The following is a 20,322-nucleotide window of genomic DNA, read 5'->3' on the forward strand; positions in this document are numbered from 1 at the left end:
TTAGACTTTCATTAGTGTAGATTATCATGTTAATTGGCTTTGTTATACAATGTTCCTGTGATAGGATATTGTTTTTATTATATTTTTTTTTCTTTTTTTTCCATTGTTTCTTATGGGCATTTAAGTATCAGAGGAATTTTAAATGAAATTTTCCACGACTTGGGGTGGGGCATTGTTGGAGCCAAGCTGTCCCTTTAAGCAATGGTGACCACAGTCCTGGGCTGTCATCAAGTATTTTTTTTTTTTTGGGGGGGGGGAAGGATTTTGCTGCCACTATAATTTTCCCTGTGGGAAAACCCCATAGGGGATTCACAAAGCTGCAGGGTCATTTACTGTGGCTTTGTGATTTCCTTGGTATTTCCCTTAGGGAAAAATATCACGGCTTAGTGAATGACCTTCATAATTCATTATAGGAGACCAGGAGGTGAGTGGCATCAGACTTAAAAACCCCACAAAAGTTACTTATTCAGCCTCTTAGATCAGTTTTTTTTCAAACATAGGACACAATTATTTTTATCTCCCCAAATGATTTTTGACAGTACATTTTTCTATGTCATAAAGTTAGGTGAATTGACCCCCTTTATGACCATTCCCTCAATGAGCTAAAATGAATGCTGAATTAGTGTTTTTTCTCAGTGTAATGAATATACTGAAACATTTGCTTTTAAATAACAGCAATCAGGCATAGACATGGGTTCTAAAATTGAATAATGCTTTGAAAACCCTGGGGACTTAATTTGCAGATGTAAATATTTACATTGGAAGTAAGTAACTTTCTTCCTCCCATAAGTACAACTTAGATATTTAGCTGAATAACAATCTTCATTATCATTGTCTATTATAGATTAGAGTCACAGCACAAACAGTTTGCCCACTCCTGGGTTAGACAAAAGTGCTTGTTTTGCATTCCTTATCTATCACCACAAATCCTTCTTGTCCTAGGTCTGCCTGGAACTCTTTTTCCTGTAGGCCAATAATAAAGATATTCTTTTGGACGCGCGTTTTCCCTTACCCCTTATTCAGTAAGGGGAGGAAAACGCGCGTCCAACCCGCGGCACCTAATAGCGCCCTCAACATACAAATGCATGTTGATGGCCCTATTAGGTATGCGCGCGGGATCCAGTAAGTAAAATGTGCAGCCAAGCCACACATTTTACTTTAAGAAATTAGTGCCTACCCAAAGGTAGGCGCTAGTTTCTGCCGGCACAAGGGAAAGTGCACAGAAAAGCTGTAAAAACTGCTTTTCTGTGCACCCTCCGACTTAATATCAAGGTGATATTAAGTCGGAGGTCCCGAAGTGTAAAAAAAGTTTAAAAAAAAGAAAAAAAATTTAAAATGGGCCGGCGGCTGTCGGGCCGAAAACCGGATGCTCAATTTTGCCGGTGTCCGGTTTCCGAGCCTGTGGTTGTCAGCGGGCTGGAAAACCAACGCCGGCAAAATTGAGCGTTGGCTGTCAAACCCACTGACAGCCGCCGCTCCAGGCTAAAAGGAGGCGCTATGGAGGCGCTAGTGTCCCTAGCACCTCCTTTTGCCCGTTTCTACCGCACCACCTAATTTGCATACTGAATCGTGCACACCGGCGATTGGCCGGTGCGCGCGCCGGGAGAGCAGGTGTTCGTCCGCTCTCCTGCGGACTTTACTGAATCGGCCTGCTAGTAACATACTGTAGTAAATGACGGCAGATAAAGAATAAAATGGCTCATCAACAGGGTCATTCATCAAACCTCAATGTGCCTGTATCGCGTGCGTTACAATGCAAATTAGGGGAAGGGGAGGAGTATGGGCAAGGTTTGGGCAGCGTTATGTCCCAGCAACACTGGGGGCAATAGTGTTTTCTACATTATTGCCGGCAGCACTGCAGGAAATAACTACACCTTTTCCCATGGCCCTATGGGTGTGAAACTCTGCGGCCCGGCCACAACTGTGGCGGGCGAAAATGCACCACCGCAATACAGCCAGCTGCACAATTTTTCCCTGCCCCTTTTTTCACGTGGGTCATTACTCTGCTATTAATAATATAATAAATATAAATATTGCAGAATGATGAATCTAGGCCCAAGTTTGCCCAGTTGAAATTCATCCTCTTTTGGTAGAATTCCCTCATTCTGTTTCTCATATCTGTCATAATCATGGCCTAAGTCCATGACAGTGTTGGCCTCCCCATGCTTTTTTGAAGCTCCTATGATGTTGTACCACTGCTATTTAGGGTTGTAACTGCTGCTTCGCGATCAAACATCTACAGTGAAGGGGGAATTGTTATTGGTGGGAGATTTTAACCTACTCAATGTTAATTAGAGTATCCTGTTGGCAGACTGTTAAAAATAGAGAAATCTTCAACTCCTTTCAAGGTGCTCGCCTCAAACAGTAATGCATTCTACAAGAGAAGGAGCTATATCTGGCCTAGTACTCTAATCTCACCTGAACACCAGTGATCATCAGACCATCTGGTATGATATAATGGCCAAAATGGAAATAAACCACACAAAGCTCACTGACCTGAATTTCAAAAATATTAACTTTGGTAAAATGGGCGAGTACCTTAAGGAGGCTCTGACAGGTTGGGGAAGATAGGTGAACTGGAAGACAAGTGAGCTTACATCCTTTAATTGATCATAAAAATGTCACTTGTGCTGCCTGAATTCTGCTAACAACTTTATTATACATAACCCATGTTTACAATCCAAAAAACAGTATAGTGCTACCATAACTATAACTTTAAAACGTTTAAGCTATGTTTCTCTTCTAATTTTACCCTTTAATGTTTTATAGATGGTACCACAAATTAATTGTACTAGATGTAATTTATTTCTTATATTATTATAACTAAAAGTAACATTTCAACCAAGGTAATTAAATGTAAAACTTGTTCAAGAGCAGAGAGGTCAGTTTACATAAATGATCTGGAAATGGAAATAATGAGTGAGATCATCAAATCTGAACATGATGCAAAATTATTAAAAATTGTTAAAACATGAGTGCACTTTGAGGAACTGCAGAAGGACATTGTCAGAATGGGGAATTGGGCTTTTGAATGGCAAATAGGGAATGTTTATTTACCCTTTCTAATAGTATTGAGACTAAGGGACATGCCTCAAAATTAAAAGGCAGCAGATAAAAAAACATATTGGAGAAAATATCTCTAGTCATTCAGTGCACAATAAGTTATGGAATTTGTTGTTGAAGGATGTTGCCATAGTATGTATCACAGCTATATTTAAAAAGGGTGTGGACAAGGTCCTGGAGGAAAAGTCCATAAACAATTATTAGCCAGGTAGACTTGGGGAAGCCACCACTTATCCTTGGGAGTGAGCAACTAAGAATGAAGCTACTTTTTGATCTGCTGGCTACCTTTTAGTGTCCCCAAATGATCACTGTTGGAGATAGGATGCTGGACTCGATAGACCTTGGTTTGATCCAGCATGACATATCGTATGTTCGTAACTAGCACTTACCTAAGTGAAGTCATCAAATGAAAATTTCCCTTCTGTTCTAGGGGTAAATGGACAAGGCCAGGATGTGGGAAGGACAGAAAGCAAGGCCACACATTTTATTTTAAAATCCCCACATGTGATTTATGGTGCAAACTTTGCATATATTGTAAAGCAGGTGCAAAGTCCATAGGTACTGAAGTACTCCATCGGGAATTTCCCTTTGAAAATCATCTGCAATCCCACAAGCCCTACATATCTTAAAAAATTGCCCCTATAGCTCTCAAGTTCATCAGAATACACAAGTCATCTCACCAAAGTCAAGGTAGTGGTCCAAAGAGGAGGAACCAAATAGTATCTATATCACTCTTCTGAGATACATTTTAGTCTAACAAGATCTACAACAGCCATCAAACTAAGGGGGTCATTTTCTATCCCTGTCACACGCGAAAAGTCCCTTTTCATGTGCGATAGCTAGATAGGGGCGGAGTCGGCACCGGAAGAGGAGGAGTTGGGTGGCATCGTGGCGGACGCCGCGGAAACTTTGCTGGCGGTGAAAAGGTAAGACTCCTTATCGCCGCCAGTAGCGCGCCCAATAGCACCACCTTTCACGGTGGCACTATTGGGAGCAAAAGCCATCAGCGATAACACCGTGGTGATGAGATCGCTGCCAGCTTTCGCAGGCCTGCCCCTCACTTCACCCCCCCGTCCCCCATTACCGCGGGATTCAGAGAGGTGCGCAAAGGTAGAAAATCTAGCCCTAAATCCTCAAAACTTGCACTATACCAATTCTTCTAAATTCTCAGTCAGTTCAGATTGGGTTATGAAGATCCCAGGTATGTCACAGCTACTATGAGAAACTGCTGATGACCCCACAAGATTTCCATGGACAATAGTTCATCTAGCAATTGCCAAAAGATGGCCATAGTTTAAAACAAGAGCATGGTAGAGTAACACCTATAAAACTAAACAGAAGACCAAGCTAGAAGTGGTATAACTTGAAAAATGTTTTAAGGATGGTTTAACAATTCTGTCTCTGTGGTAAATCTCTTACAGATGTACCTCTTCTAAGTGTTTTTACAATACAAATCACTGTTGCAATTGGTGGTTTTGAAAAGGAGAATTCATCATTATTTAACATCTTCTCCAGTTAATTAATGTTAAAGATATGTGTTGTCTATTGGGCAATGTTTCATAAATTTTGTTCAGTCTACTATTACTGCCTCTGGCAATGCTCTAGTTTAACATTTTTTGTACATTAGATTAAATCCAAAGTTGTACACCTCTATTGAAAGCTAACAAAATTATATTTTATAAGATAATTTTACATTTCTAAGTGTTGATATAAAACAAAAATGTACAAAACATGACATAAAACTGACAACAATCTATTTGGTATTAAGGTTTTCTCTAAAGAACATGAAAACCAATCTTTTCTTCTAGATCATTAGAAATTCTTCAGTTTTAAACACTTTGCTAAATAACAAAATCAACTTTCTCTCTGAAATGGGCCTCAAATGCTTAAAAGTTTTGACGTAGATTTTAAAAGGACAGCACTTTGATTCAGGGCAAGTTTTCGGGAGATGGGTTGGGGTTAGGGTGGGTGGTGTTACAGACTCATTCAGAGGCATTCATTGTAAAACTGGCATCATTAAAAAATTTTAGACCTTATAAGTGATGGAAAGGAGTTGATTTGTACAATGCAGCTAGCAGAGACTGCCGTGTACAAATCAACACCTCTTGTTAGAATTGTCATCACTTATAAGGTCTAAAATTCTTTAATGATGTCAGTTTTACAATGGATACTTCTGAATATTTCTCTAACCCCAACCCACCTCCCGAAAACTCGCCCTTAATCAAAGTGCCCCCCCCCCCCTATATTGAGTGTCAGGCTGAGCCCTATAAAGAGGCTCTCTCTCTCTCACCTACTGAGGAGCTGTAGCAAAGTTACACCAGTAACATACGCACACTAACTGAGGAAAGTTAGGGGTTATGCACCTCAGAGCTGGCCCCACCTCTGCCCTGCCCCTTTTCCACCTACTTTTTCTGTATGTGTATCCTTCCCGACTGTTTAAAATTCGCATAGCTCCCACGCAGCCCCCATACACATGTAAGTGGCCATTTTTGCATGAGCAAGGCTTTTAAAATCTAGCTCTTTGGTGTGAATTTCCAAGAAGCCATCCAGCTGCCTAACATTGGCAGTAGGAGGCTAGATCAACATTTTTGAAAATATACTGCTGATGATTGCTTAAATGTAGCCGTTTAGTGTCAATTGGCAGCTAAATGCTGCCACTCAAAATCTGGGTAGTCCCAGGGGCAGGATTAAATCAGGGGACAGAAGTTAACTGCCTAGCAGTTAGGTGACCAAACCCAGATGGTACATCAACAGACTAAAATCTAACTGCCCGGATATTGGCTGACTAGATTTAAGCTCATTTTCAGTTACAAATCCAGCTAGCTAGGTTCAGCTGAAAATGTGCTTAATGTAGTCAGACAAACTCTGTCACAATGAAAAAGCATCCATTTCAGCCATATTTGAACTTTGTCTCATAATTATTAAATGTTTTGCTCCAGAAAAAAATAATTACATAAACATATTGTCTTCATAGAGTTTATTCCACCAATACTGCATTGCAGTTTTCCAGTCTTTTATGTTTTTGAAATATTATTTGCAGCTCTTTCCATAAGTGCCAGAAATAATGTAACTGATGAGAACCCAGAATAGCAAATGTTCCTGAAAGCAAGGTGCAATTTAGGCATATTCCTTCTGATGTACAATAATATGCTTTATAAAGCAGTATCAGATATTTCATATCGAAAGTAAACTATCCAATTTTTTTTTTCAGCATTTAGTACAGAGTCTTTTGCATTTCAAGTTAGTGCAAATAATGGGCATAAGAGCCTTAACAAAACTGGTGAAGTGGCACAAACAAAATAAGTAACTCCCTGCATATGTTTAAAACAATTAATTAGTATACCATTAGCACATTTTTATACACAATGTGGTAAATAAATAATTGGCTTACTGAAGTTCTAGCCAAACAAATTTATAAATTAAAATATGTTTCATTCACAGAAATATGAAATGCTCAACATATATGAAAATAAAAATGCATCTCAACAAAATGATGCTGTGTATCAAAAACGATACAAGATGTCAGTGTTGTCTTGGGAAACTTTTCAAGGCACTTTCACGGCAAATCAAAATTCCATCCTTCTTACATTCAGTCTAGAAAAAAAAAAGCATACTGTTATGTGTTTATTTTAAAGTACAATAGCAATGACAGTTAAATGGACCATAAATATAAACAAATCTGGCTAATACTTAGTTTCATCTTAATATTACAAACAGGAACCACTAATGTAATTCTAATGTACTATACTATACTAACAATATCTCAATTTTGTAAACATCAATAAATCATAGGATGAAAGATAAAGACTTTAACATACAAAATAATACTCATTAAAAATATGAATCCCAAATGATCCAACCCACCACACAAACCACCATAAAATAAAATAAAATTTAAATTGCCCCAGATGAGCGGTCATGATATAAAAAATCTAGAGCAGAAAATATGCAACTGTCTCCTCAAAATAATCAACAATCTCCAAAAGAATTTGGATAGTTCCTGATATCTAGAGAATACTGCAGTATATTTCCAAATAAAGTTCAGTGTTGTACTATATGGTCTCCAAAAAAGCAAATGTTTGCAAGTGGTGATCCAATGGCAGTGACATCAGCGACAAATCTTCCCAACGTTTCACCTACCAAAGGCTTCCTCAGGGGATCTTCTTTATCATGCTGTCACTCTCACCACATTAATAAACATGAGCCTAAGTAAATACCAAATTCATAACCAGACAACAAGATGTCCATACAGGAAGACACCCCAAATACTGATCAAATGTTTCAAAAAACATTGTCAGGTGTTTTGCTGCACAAACGCCTCATTTTGTTTGACTATGTATTGGATTTTGCGTCATTAAAATTCATTAATATAGTGAGAGAGATAACATGATGTTTAATACATTAAGATATTGTTAATGAGAATCTTTCTTGATTCTAGAAAAATTTATTAAATCTCTCATTTTACCTATCAGTTAAAGAGAACAGTCACAAAATCTACTTTATGGCAAAACTTCTTCAGTTGAATTTTAAAAGCCTGGCCCACGCCAAAATTAGGGGATGCGCAAAGAAGTCAGGCTCACGCGTGACGACCAAATTTTAAAAAGCAACCATATATGCACGTAAATGCCACATCACACACATCTCAAAAGTTTCTAAAAAGGGATGGGGTGTGGGCTTTGTCTGGGCAGGGCGAGGGTGTTTCAGGGCATGGCCAAGAGATAGGCATGTAAATACTTACATGCCCCAGCATGTGCTGAGGTCCCCTGCTGCGTAACTTTACTTCTGCCATGGATAACGTGTAAATTATAAAATAAAAGGAGTGAGCCATTTCTGAGGGGGATTAAAGGGTCTGGGTCACTCAGGGGAGTGTAGACTATCAAACGGGGGGCGGTGGGGGTTGGAGGACCTATCTCTTAACTGGGCAAACTAATGGACGAACTGGTAAACTAAGAATCACGTGGGCATGCACCCCTTTTAAAATTCTCCAACTTAAGCAGTAGAAGCGTGATTTGTGCGTCCACGCGTGCATCCACTTAAAATCTGGTGCACATGTGTGTGCAGACAAGCTATTTTATAACTTGCACTCATATACGCGAGCAAGTTATATAATAGCTGCATCCCTGAGCACAGGCCAACGCATAATGTGCAAATGTGCACCTGTGCACCAGTTTTAAAGTTACCATTCCTGCCTACTAGCAGAGGCACACTGGTTCATTATTTCATGCCTAGAATTGATTTAAAAAATCCAAACCTTAATTTAAAAAACTGAGCTTTCCCATTTTGTATGTATGGAAAAATCTTTATGGAGGGAAGATGATTGCATGAGGAAAGGTCATTCCAATAATATGAAAATTATCAGCTATTTTTATGATAGCAATTTGGTAGCTGTTCAAATTTAATTTTTTTTTATTTACAATTTCAGAGTTAATCAAATTAAAGTGAAAGATTATACTGTGACAAAAGATCTTCATTCAAAAATTGAAGAAGGATCCAACAGACGAAAATAGGATAATGCATAAGCATTGGCAAGTTAAATGTAAGACATTGATAAGACAGGCTAAGAGAGAATTTGAAAAGAAGTTGGCCACAGAGGCAAAAACTCACAGTAAAAACGTTTTAAAATATATCCAAAGCAGAAAGCCTGTGAGGGAGTCAGTTGGACCGTTAGATGATTGAGGGGTTAAAAGGGCACTTAGAGAAGATAAGGCCATCGTGGAAAGATTAAATGATTTTTTGCTTTGGTGTTTACTGAAGAGGATGTTGGGGAGGTACCCGTAATGGAGAAGGTTTTCATGGGTAGTGATTCAGATGGACTGAACCAAATCACGATGAACCTAGAAGATGTGATAGGCCTGATTGACAAACTGAAGAGTAGTAAATCACCTGGACCGGATGGTATACACCCCAGAGTTCTGAAGGAACTAAAAAATGAAATTTCAGACCTATTAGTAAAAATTTGTAACCTATCATTAAAATCATCCATTGTACCTGAAGACTGGAGGATAGCTAATGTAACCCCAATATTTAAAAAGGGCTCCAGGGGCGATCTGGGAAACTACAGACCGGTTAGCCTGACTTCAGTGCCAGGAAAAATAGTGGAAAGTGTTCTAAACATCAAAATCACAGAACATATAGAAAGACGTGGTTTCATGGAACAAAGTCAGCGTGGCTTTATCCAAGGCAAGTCTTTCCTCACAAATCTACTTCACTTTTTTGAAGGAGTTAATATCTCCTCTAGAATTCTCTACAAAACTCTCTCCCTTATACACAAAACTTTACACAACCAGAACTTCACCTGGCTAAACAACTCATTCCACTTCAACTCCTCTAACAGACCTACCAGATCTGCCTATAAAGGAACCCTCCACATTCCCTCTCCTAAAACCACACAATAGTCCTCCAATAGGGACAGAGCACTCTCAATAGCAGGATCCATCAACTGGAATTCAATGCTACCCGACCTATGCTTGGAACCATGCACACACAAATTCAAAAAAAAAAATTGAAAATGTGGCTCTTCAAGCTAGCCTACCCCTATATCCTACCTTCTCCTCCGGGTGAACAATTTCACAATGTAATACTATTTACCCCCTCTGACCATGCCATGTAACTTGCCTTCAAATATGACCAATGTGTACATAGTTTCTCTTATATAGATTTATATATACTCATATATTTCTCCCTCAACAGTTATGTTCTCTCTGCATACTATGTTATGTACCTTTCCCTTACCATACCATGTAACTTGCAAATTGTAACTTGTACTTGCTCACAAATATGACCAATGTGTACATAGTTTTTCATATTTATTTTCATATATACTTATATATTTATCCCTCAACAGTTATGTACTCTCTGCATACTATGTTATATACCTTTCCCTTACTATACCATGTAACTTCTATATTTATTTATTTATTTATTTATTTAACTTCTTTTACTATACCGACACTCAAGACCAGGTCTTATCGTACCGGTTTACATTAGAACAAGGGGAAAAATCAATTAACGTATAAGTGGAAAAGAGAAGTTACATTAAAACAGGGAGAGTAAAAACATGGATGTCGGAAGATAGGACAGAATTAAGTAATTGAACAATAAGTTAACAAAATTACAAACTATAAATTAATATAAAACAATAAATTAATAATACAGAAAACATGGATTATAATCAGCGGAAATATACATGGAAATATATATATATGGAATATATACAGCTGGAATATACATGTTATGTCAGATGGGAGGAGTGGCGGGGGTGAGGGAAAAGGGTGGGTTGAGGATGTGAGTGGAAAAGGGAAAAAAGTGAAAAAAGTTTGGGAGTGCGGGGAGGGAGAAGGGTGGGTTGGAGGTTGAGAGAGAGTTGGTTAATATGGAATCCTTCAACGATAGGCTTGTGTGAACAGCCAGGTTTTAAGTTTTTTTCTGAAGGTTAAATGGCATTGTTCCTGGCGTAAGTCTTGAGGAAGCGAATTCCAATGTAGGGGACCTGCTGTTGAAAAAGCTCGCTTGTGGATGGAGTTGTGAACTGATGATTTGTTGGGAGGGGCCTTGAGCTTACTTTTGTAGGCAGTTCTTATTGGTCTTGAAGATGTAAGTAGTTCCAGAGGGAAGGTGAGTTGGAGAGAGGATTGTTGGTAGACCGATTTGTGGATGATAGTGAGAGCTTTGAACAGTATTCTATGTTGAATAGGAAGCCAATGTAAGATTTTTAGGATAGGTGTGATGTGGTCCTTGCGCCGTGTGTTTGTAAGGATCCTGGCTGCTGCGTTTTGCAGCATCTGTAGAGGTTTGGTCGAAGAGGCGGGGAGACCGAGTAGAAGAGCGTTGCAATAGTCAATCTTTGAAAACAGTATTGCTTGAAGCACAGAACGGAAATCCTGGAAGTGTAAGAGCGGTCTTAGATGCTTCAGGACCTGTAGCTTGAAGAAACATTCTTTAGTTGTAGCGTTAATGAATTTTTTGAAATTCATTCTGGAGTCAAGGGTGGCCCCAAGGTCTCTGACATGGCTTGCTAGTGGGGTTATTGTGTTATTAGTGAAGGGGTGGTTATCGCTAGGGGAGATAACCAGGAGTTCCGTTTTGGACGTATTTAGGACCAGGTTGAGATTCGTGAGAAGCTGGTTGATGGCATGTAGGCAGTCGTTCCAGAAATTTAGAGTTGAGGAGATGGGGTCCGAGATGGGGATTATGATTTGCACATCGTCTGCGTATATAAAATGGGTGAGGTTGAGGCTATTGAGCAGCTGGCATAAAGGAAGTAGGTATATGTTAAACAGGGTAGGGGACAGAGAAGAGCCCTGTGGTACTCCTTGTTTTGATGGGACGGGGTGGGATTCTTTGTCGTTTATTTTAACTTTGTAGTGCCTGTTGTTCAGAAAGGATTTAAACCAGAGCAGTGCAGAGCCAGAGATGCCTATTTCCATTAGACGGCTGATGAGGATGTCGTGATTTACCGTGTCAAACGCCGCAGAAATATCGAGTAGGGCTAGGAGGTAAGATTGTCCCTTGTCAAGGCCCATCAGGATGGTGTCCGTTAAAGAAAGAAGGAGGGATTCTGTGTTTAGGCGTTTCCTGAAACCGAATTGAGAAGGGTATAAGATATTGTGGGAGTCCAAGTAGTCAGTGAGACGGAAGTTGACAAGTTTTTCCATTATTTTAGCTATAAAAGGTAGGTTTGCGATGGGGCGGAAATTTGCTGGGTTGGCTGGGTCCAGATTGGGTTTTTTTAGTAAGGGTTTCAGCGAAGCAATTTTTAAGGAGTCAGGGACAGATCCTTGATTGAGGGAACAATTTATGATGTCTGCCAGAGATCTGGCAATGGTGTTAGGAATGGTGAGGAGAAGTTTGGTTGGTATTTGGTCTAGAGGGTGAGATGAGGGTTTCATTTTCTTGATAATCGATTCTATTTCCAGGGATGATGTAGGTTCAAGAGATACTAGCGTCTGTTTAAGAATAGTAGAGGATGGATTTTGGCTAGGAGTTTGGCTGGGGGGTTGTAAGGCTATTGATGATTTGTTGGATGTTGCCAGTGGGCCAAGTAGGTTTTTGACTTTGTTGTCAAAGAAAATCGCCAACTCTGTAGATTTGTTTTGGGCTTCTTCTTCTGAGAAGGTAGGGGAAGTGGGAGTGGTGAGGGCTGCCACATATGAGAAGAGCGTTTTCGGGTCGTATAGGAAACCGTGTATTTTTTTGGCATAAAAATCTCGTTTGGTGCGGGTGATCGATGTTCTGTAGAAGCTCATTGCTGTTTTGTAAGTAGCCAATGATGTGGGGGAGGGGTCTTTCCGCCAGCGTAGTTCCTTGTGTTGTAGGTCTTGTTTGAGTTTTCTTAATTCCGTAGAGAACCAGGGTTTTTTGTTCGAGCGTGCTGGGTTGATAATTTTTGAGGATAATGGGCAAATTGAGTTTGCTACTGCGTGTGTGATTGTTTGCCAGGAATTAATTGCGGTATCAGCATCTGTGAAGTCCAGTTTGGATAGGTCTTTGGCAAGGCTGTTGTTGAGTGCGTCCATTGAACAAGGTTTCCTGAATTGGATGGAGGATTTGGAAGCAACAGGGGTCTGTTTTTGATTAATGGCTAGTTTTGTAACTATCAACGAGTGGTCTGACCAGGGGATGGGGGAGCAGGAAGGTGGGGAGATGGGCGAGATGGTTTCATTAGTGAATATCAGGTCAAGCGTGTGGCCTGCCTTGTGGGTGGGATTATTTATGATTTGATTGAATCCCATAGCCTGGAAGGAGGAAAGTAGGGCTTCGCAATTGGAAGATGGGGAGGGAGAATCAACATGGATGTTGAAATCTCCTAAAATGATAGCGGGTAAGATGGAGTCGATATGTTTGGCTATAATTTCGATGAGTGGAGAGGGGTCGGCTTCTAGGAGCCCTGGGGGGGCGTAAATAAGGCAGATTTGGAGTTGGGAGGATTTGAATAATCCGATTTCTAATTTAGTCGTAGATTTGAAGGCTTGTTGAGTTAGTCTTAATTCTTTTTTTGTGATTAACATTATTCCACCCCCTCTTTTTTTAGGTCTGGGGATAGAGAAGACGTCATATTGTTGTATTGGTAGTTGGTTGATTATGGCTGTATCAGTGTTTTTCAGCCATGTTTCGGTAATGGCACAAATGTCCGGTTGAGAGTCTAGGAGATGGTCGTTGAGCAAGTGAGATTTTTTTGAGAGTGACTGTGAGTTTAGAAGGCTTAAGGTTATTAAGGATAGACCTAGGAATTGTGTTATTGGGGAGATCATGATTGGAATCAGAGATCTCTTTGAGCGTAGATTGAGTAATGGTGCGTTAGCTCTGATGGGGATTGAGCGAGGGATAATCGGAATGGAGAAGGTTTGTAGCATGTTAATGTCTTTTTTGGATGTAGGTTGATGCTGGATGCTGGAGTGGCTGGATGAATGCTGGATGCTGGAGAGGCTGGATGCTGGGGTGACTGAATGAATGCTGGATGCTGGAGAGGCTGGATGCTGGGGTGACTGGATGAATGCTGGATGCTGGAGAGGCTGGATGCTGGGGTGACTGAATGAATGCTAGATGCTGGAGAGGCTGGATGAATGCTGGATGCTGGAGAGGCTGGATGCTGGGGTGACTGGATGAATGCTGGATGCTGGAGAGGCTGGATGCTGGGGTGACTGAATGAATGCTAGATGCTGGAGAGGCTGGATGAATGCTGGATGCTGGAGAGGCTGGATGCTGGGGTGACTGAATGAATGCTAGATGCTGGAGAGGCTGGATGAATGCTGGATGCTGGAGAGGCTGGATGCTGGGGTGACTGGATGAATGCTGGATGCTGGAGAGGCTGGATGCTGGGGTGACTGGATGAATGCTGGATGCTGGAGAGGCTGGATGCTGGGGTGACTGGATGAATGCTGGATGCTGGAGAGGCTGGATGCTGGGGTGACTGGATGAATGCTGGATGCTGGAGAGGCTGGATGAATGCTGGATGCTGGAGAGGCTGGATGCTGGGGTGACTGGATGAATGCTGGAGTGGCTGGGTAAAGGATAGAAGCTGGAATGGGTTAGCGCTTATAAGGAGAGGGTGGGGTAGTTGATGGAAAGTAGCGACGGTTGCTTCTATGGCCCCTTAGTTGCGAGATTCCAGGGGCTGACGCCGACTGCGCAGGGAGGCCGACCTGGGCTGAGGGAGTATCGTGGGATGGTGGGGCAGGAGGAGTATAATGGCTGCCAATACGAGAATCGTGGTTCTGCTGCTATTCAGGTGCGCACGAAGGGGCACACAAAGGGGCAGGCCCCTTTGTCGTGCTCCTTCGGCGCGCGACGCTCGGCGCGTGACGCCTAGTAGGGTGTGCAGTTAAAGCCTAGCCGGGCTGTAGCTGGTTGGCTGGCTTCTGGTTGAGGGCGGGCCTTGTCGCGTTTCGCGGGTTTGTTTACTTCGTTTTTCGCCGCGTTTCCTCCTATGGCTTTGGGCCTCGGCGCACGCGGCTGGCGTTGGGGTCCCCCGGGTGGGGAGGCCGTGTACTGACCTGACCTTCCCCCGGTGGGGCTCCGGCGCCGGTCGCGCAGGTCTCCGGTCGCGGCGTGGACAAGGGGCGAAATGGCGCCTGCAGCCTAGCTTTAAAGCCCAGCCGGGCTGTAGCTGGTTGGCTGGCTTCTGGTTGAGGGCGGGCCTTGTCGCGTTTCGCGGGTTTGTTTTCTTCGTTTTTCGCCGCGTTTCCTCCTATGGCTTTGGGCCTCGGCGCACGCGGCTGGCGTTGGGGTCCCCCGGGTGGGGAGGCCGTGTACTGACCTGACCTTCCCCCGGTGGGGCTCCGGCGCCGGTCGCGCAGGTCTCCGGTCGCGGCGTGGACGTTAATTGTAAACCAATACGACGTGCAAATGGTTATCGGTTTATAAAAACTTTTAAATAAAATAAAATAAATATTTGCTAACTTCATGGATTGCTCCCTAGTCCTTGTATTATCCAAAAGAGTAAATAACCATTTCATATTTACCCAGTGGCATTACCAAGGGTCTCCTGTGCCTGGGGCCAATGTATTTGAGTGCCACTCCATTGCCCCCCCCCCCATCATTCTTGTAGTAATGCTTAAGGTCACAGAAAAATAGGGGTGTCTCTAGACAGATGTATTGGGGGGGGGAGCCAAAATGACTTTTTTCTCATATTATACCCACTTCCAAAGCATAGGCCCCTGCTTTAAAACTGGCTATCTTGTTTAGATGTTATGCTGATGACATTCAGCTGATTTTTCCAGTCAAGACAATTATGTCTGAAGCTATATGAACCATCACGTCTGTATCGCATATGGTGAATCAATGGCTAAGATCAAATGGTTTACTTTTCAATATTGCAAAAACAAAGTTAATTCCTGTAGATGGTGCTAAAGTTCTCTATGAATGTCCAGATTTGGAAATGGAAGGAAATGGAATGTAGCATGAGACCTAGGTTTTTATATTGATAAAGCATTCAGCTTTTTACCCCAGCTAAGGCAGGTAGTGAAGAAGGTTTTTTTTTAACTATGCACATTGCATCATTTTGTTTTAGACAGTAGTGATTTTAAAATAATAATTCATTCTTTGTACTGTCGATCTTCGATTATTGCAATGCACTCTATGAGGCTTACCAAAATCCCATGTACATGTGTTGCAATTGTTAATGAATGCAGCTGCCCGGATGGTTGCTAGCTGTCCAGTATAGTCTCATATCACCCCTATTCTAAGGGATTTGCACTGGCTACCAGTAGAGCTGGAGGTGAAATTAAATATTTTGTTATTGGATCAGCACATATATTATGACGTTTGTCCACTGTATTTTAAAAAGTTGATAAGTTTCAATGTTCCTGTCAAAGCATTATGCTCTGCAGGCCATCAATTGTTAGCATTACTGGGGTCAAATTCTGCGAGACTTGCATCCACCAGTAAGAGAGCCTTTTCTGAGGTTGCCCATTCTCTGGAATGCCCTCCCAGTGGAATTATGATTGTTAGCAGATTATAAGTGTTTTAGAAGAGCTCTAAAGACACAATTATTTTTAAAGTAGCTTATCATTAACCTGATTTTTTTGTTTATTTGAGTGCTGAATAATTTATGAATTGCTATCCGCCATGAACATGTCATTGATAATATGATGGGCTAGACGCTCCTGTAAATAAATACATAAATAGATAAATCATCGAAAGGGGAATTCAAATATTTGAAATAAAGACACACCACCTTACTCAGGTCAGCCTCAGAAACAAAGGAAACTAACAAGGTTCCCCTCTCTACAATTTCAAGACGAGAATTCTCCAAATAGTCAAATTAAAGATGAAGAATGGAGAGCTGGATTTATCACTGGCACATTACGAGAGGAAACAGGCAAAAAGAACAACTTGTTAATCAAAGGAATTGTCAGACTCACAATGTGACACCTCCAGGAAATACTTTCTCAAAGTCATCAATGGTTTCTCTCCAATAATTTTAGGAAAATTATGAATATATATATTTAGATTCCAGGAGTTATTCTCCAAATATTCTAAACGCCTGGAAAGAGCAAAACGTTCTTTAGTCAAGGAGCTATTCACAGACTTAATTTGTTGAATATCCTTTTGTAAACCAACAGTTTTAGTCACTTGCTCTCTTAATTGACACCCATGCTGTAAAATCATGAGGAGGATAGGGTGTTAATCTTCTTTTCACAATTATCAATGGATTTTTCGATTTGTATTAAGTCCCACAAAGAGCTGAATGTGACTACCTCCAGTTTAAATAGCAAAAGGAGAGAGACATGCTGCTGGGCCAGTTCCCCAGACATGGCAGCCAATGACCCTGGGACCTCTACTATAGGGGCCTCCTCAATTGCCTGCCAACATGCCTGTCATTCCTGGGTCAGCCCTCCTGAAGTATTTGCTCTATTCAGCACAGTGCTGCATGAGAATGGCACAATCACAGCTGACACCTCCTAAGCCAGCAGTCCTCTGACCTTATCGGACAGCAACAGACCTGGAAGGCTCAAAGAATCATGTCACTCAGCCGGAGGTAAAGGGTGACTTAGAGGATTAAGGAAAACCTCCTCCGCAGGTGACGGCAGTGCTCCCTCATTGACATTCACAATGAGGACTTCTTCCCTCACTAAAGCAGATACCTGGGCTGCTGGAAAGTTGATCTGCTGCTGACCTGGGAGTATGTCAGGGTCTGGAGGGAAGACCCTAACTTTCCCCTTGGAAAGGCATAAATCTAAGTAACTCTAAAAATAAAAAAACCACACACTGAGCAGCAAGCGCCTGCCACAGATATGCTGCCATCTTGCTTGCCCCAAAATCATCAACAAGAAATGTCAAATAAATAAATAAATACAAAAGAAATATTGGTTCTTGTGCCTGGGAGAAATTCCTCCTCCAACACACCTACTGGGTTCTTAATAGGAAGAAGGAGAACCAAATGAGGGTTTTTCCCTTTCACCAGTATCTTCTCTGAACCTCCCCAGTTAGTTGGTACATTTCTTATTGGTAAGTATTTAATCCTACTCTCTGTATCTTGTCTTTTAACCACAAAAGGCCATCTCCTTCTATCCCATGAAGTTTTAGGTTTCTTAGAAGCTTCTCATGAAGGACTTTGTCAAACGCCTTTTGAAAATCCAAATACACCGTATCTACAGGTTCACCTTTATCCACATGCTTTTTCATCCCCTTCCAAAAATTGTAGCAGATTTTTGAAGTAAGACTTCTCTTGTGTAAATCCATGCTGGCTATGTCCTATTATATCATGCCTATCTATATGTTCTGTGATTTTATTCTTTATCTATTTATTTTATTTATTTACCATTGTTCTGCTATTTTCATTTATATACCATTGTTCTGCTTTCAATCACGGCGGTTTACAGTAGCTAGTTAAATACAATCACTTTCAACTGGTGAATGTTAAAAACATAGAATATAAAATAAAGTAAAAGAGAAATAAAATAAAGTAAAACCAATCAATAATAATAAAAAAGAAACATATTGAAGAATACAAATTCATACAAATTCTCTTTCTCCCTGAATTACTTAGTTGCTTCACTCTTGAATGCTTGAAAGAAAAGCCAATTTTTAGATCTTTTTTAAAAGTCTTAAATTCTTTTTGTATTCTTTGTTCTATTGGCATGGTGTTCTATAGTTTTGAACCTTCTATTGACAATGCTCTCTCAGTACCTCACTTAAATGAGTGCTCTGGAGTGATGGTATACTCAGTAGGCCTTTATTCATGGATCTCAAGTTGCATTGTGGGGTATGGAAGTGCATTGTAGCACTCGGCCAAGCTGTATCTTTTTAGAATATCATTTTGTGTGCTAGTTGATACGAAATTTTATGGGTAACCAGTGTAAGGATTTTAGTACCGTGTAATGTGATCATATTTCTTGCTTCTTCTAAGCACTATTGCCAAGGCTTTTGTAACATATGCAGGGATCTAATGGTAGAAATTAGGAGTCCTAATAGCAAAGAGTTGCATTAATTGTGGTTTGAGAATATTTATGTTTGTAAAATAGTGTGAAAGTCCTCTTGGCACAACAGAGGTTTTAAACATTTTAACAGGCATAATTTGTTGTAATCTGCTCTGATCATATTATTGATGTGTTTTTTCATTGTTAGGTTACAATCAATTACTATTCCCAAGTCTCGAGCAAAATCAATGATTTTAATATTTTGTAACTGAATAGGGAAAGCTAGAGAGGAATTTATAGAAATATAGAAACATAGAAATGACAGCAGAAAAAGACCAATCAGTCCATCCAGTCTGCCCAGCAAGCTCCCACACTTATTTTCCCATACTTATCTGTTTTCACCAAGTACAGGCCCTTGTTGGTAACTGTTTGATTCAAATTTCCTTCCATCCCCTGCCATTGATGCAGAGAGTAATATTGGAATTGCATCAAAGGTGAGCATAAGGCTTAATGATTAAGGGGCGGATTTTAAGAGCCCTGCTCGCGTAAATCCGGGCGGGGCCCTGCACGCCGGTGCGCCTATGTTCAATAGGCCTACCGGCGTGCGCAGAGCCCCGGGACTCGCGTAAGTCCCGGGGTTTTCCGAGGGGGGCGTGTCGGGGGCGTGTCGGGGGGCGGGGACGAGCGACGCGCTGTTTTCGGGGCGAGACGCGGCGTTTCGTGGGCGGGCCCGGGGGCGTGGTTTCGGTCCGGGGAGGTCCGGGGCGTGGCCGCACCCTCTGGAACCGCCCCCGGGTCGCGTCTAGGCGCACCAGCGGCCCGCTGGCGCCTGAGGATTTACTTCTCCCTCTGGGGTAGATTTTCAAAAATGGCACGTTCGTGTACTTTTGTTGGCGCTCCAGGCGCAAACAAAAGTACGCGGAATTTTAGTAGATACGCACGTAGCCGCTAACTCCTGGATCGGCGCGCGCAAGGCTGCCTATTCCGTGTAGCCGGCGTGCGCCGAGCCGCGCAGCCTGCCGCCGTTCCCTCCAAGGCCGCTCCGAAATCGGAGCGGCCTCGGAGGGAATTCGCTAACGCCCTCCCCTCACCTTCCCCTCCCTTCCTCTACCTAACCCACCCCTCCGGCCCTGTCTAAACCCCCCCCCCACCTTTGTTGGGGGATTTACGCCTCCCAGAGGGAGAAGTAAATCCCCGCGCACCAGCGGGCCGCTGGCGCGCCTAGACGCAACCCTGGGGCGGTTCTGGAGGGCGCGGCCATGCCCCCAGACCGCCCTGGGCCGAAACCACGCCCCCGGGCTCGCCCCTGAATCACCGCATCCCGCCCCGAAAAGGGCGTGCCGCTCGTCCCCGCCCCCGACACGCCCCCGACACGCCCCCCTCGGAAAACCCCAGGACTTACGCAAGTCCCGGGGCTCTGCGCACGCCGATAGGCCTATTGAACATAGGCGCACCGGCGTGCAGGGCTCTTAAAATCCGCCCCTCTGGGAGGCGTAAGTCCCCCAACAAAGGTAGGGGGGGGTTTAGACAGGGCCGTGGGGTGAGTTAGGTAGAGGAAGGGAGGGGAAGGTGAGGGGAGGGCGTTAGTGAATTCCCTCTGAGGCCGCTCCAATTTCGGAGCGGCCTCGGAGGGAATGGCGGCAGGCTGCGCGGCTCGGCGCGCGCCGGCTACACGGAATAGGCAGCCTTGCGCGCGCCGATCCAGGATTTTAGCGGATACGCACGGCTACGCGCGTATCTACTAAAATCCCGCGTACTTTTGTTTGCGCCTGGAGAGCCAACAAAAGTACACGAACGCGCCGTTTTTGAAAATCTACCCCTAAGGGTAGTAACCGCCGCATCAAGCAAGTTATCCCGATGCTTGTTTACCTAGACTGCACAGATCAATGCCTTGTTGGAT

The 20,322-nt window shown here is 42.5% G+C and overlaps 1 protein-coding gene across 2 annotated transcripts in view; it reads right to left on the reverse strand.

The window, feature by feature from the left end:
- Positions 1 to 6,035: 6,035 nt before the first annotated feature.
- ALKAL1 (ALK and LTK ligand 1) overlaps positions 6,036 to 20,322 on the reverse strand; it is a 103,091-nt gene continuing 88,804 nt past the window's right edge. For both annotated transcript variants that reach the window (XM_029591266.1, XM_029591268.1), the window contains one exon: positions 6,036 to 6,657. The gene's annotated coding sequence lies outside the window, so the exon portion shown is untranslated. The remainder of the gene's footprint in view (positions 6,658 to 20,322) is intronic.

The sequence above is a fragment of the Rhinatrema bivittatum genome, chromosome 2, assembly GCF_901001135.1.
Source record: "Rhinatrema bivittatum chromosome 2, aRhiBiv1.1, whole genome shotgun sequence".
Taxonomy (NCBI): domain Eukaryota; kingdom Metazoa; phylum Chordata; class Amphibia; order Gymnophiona; family Rhinatrematidae; genus Rhinatrema; species Rhinatrema bivittatum.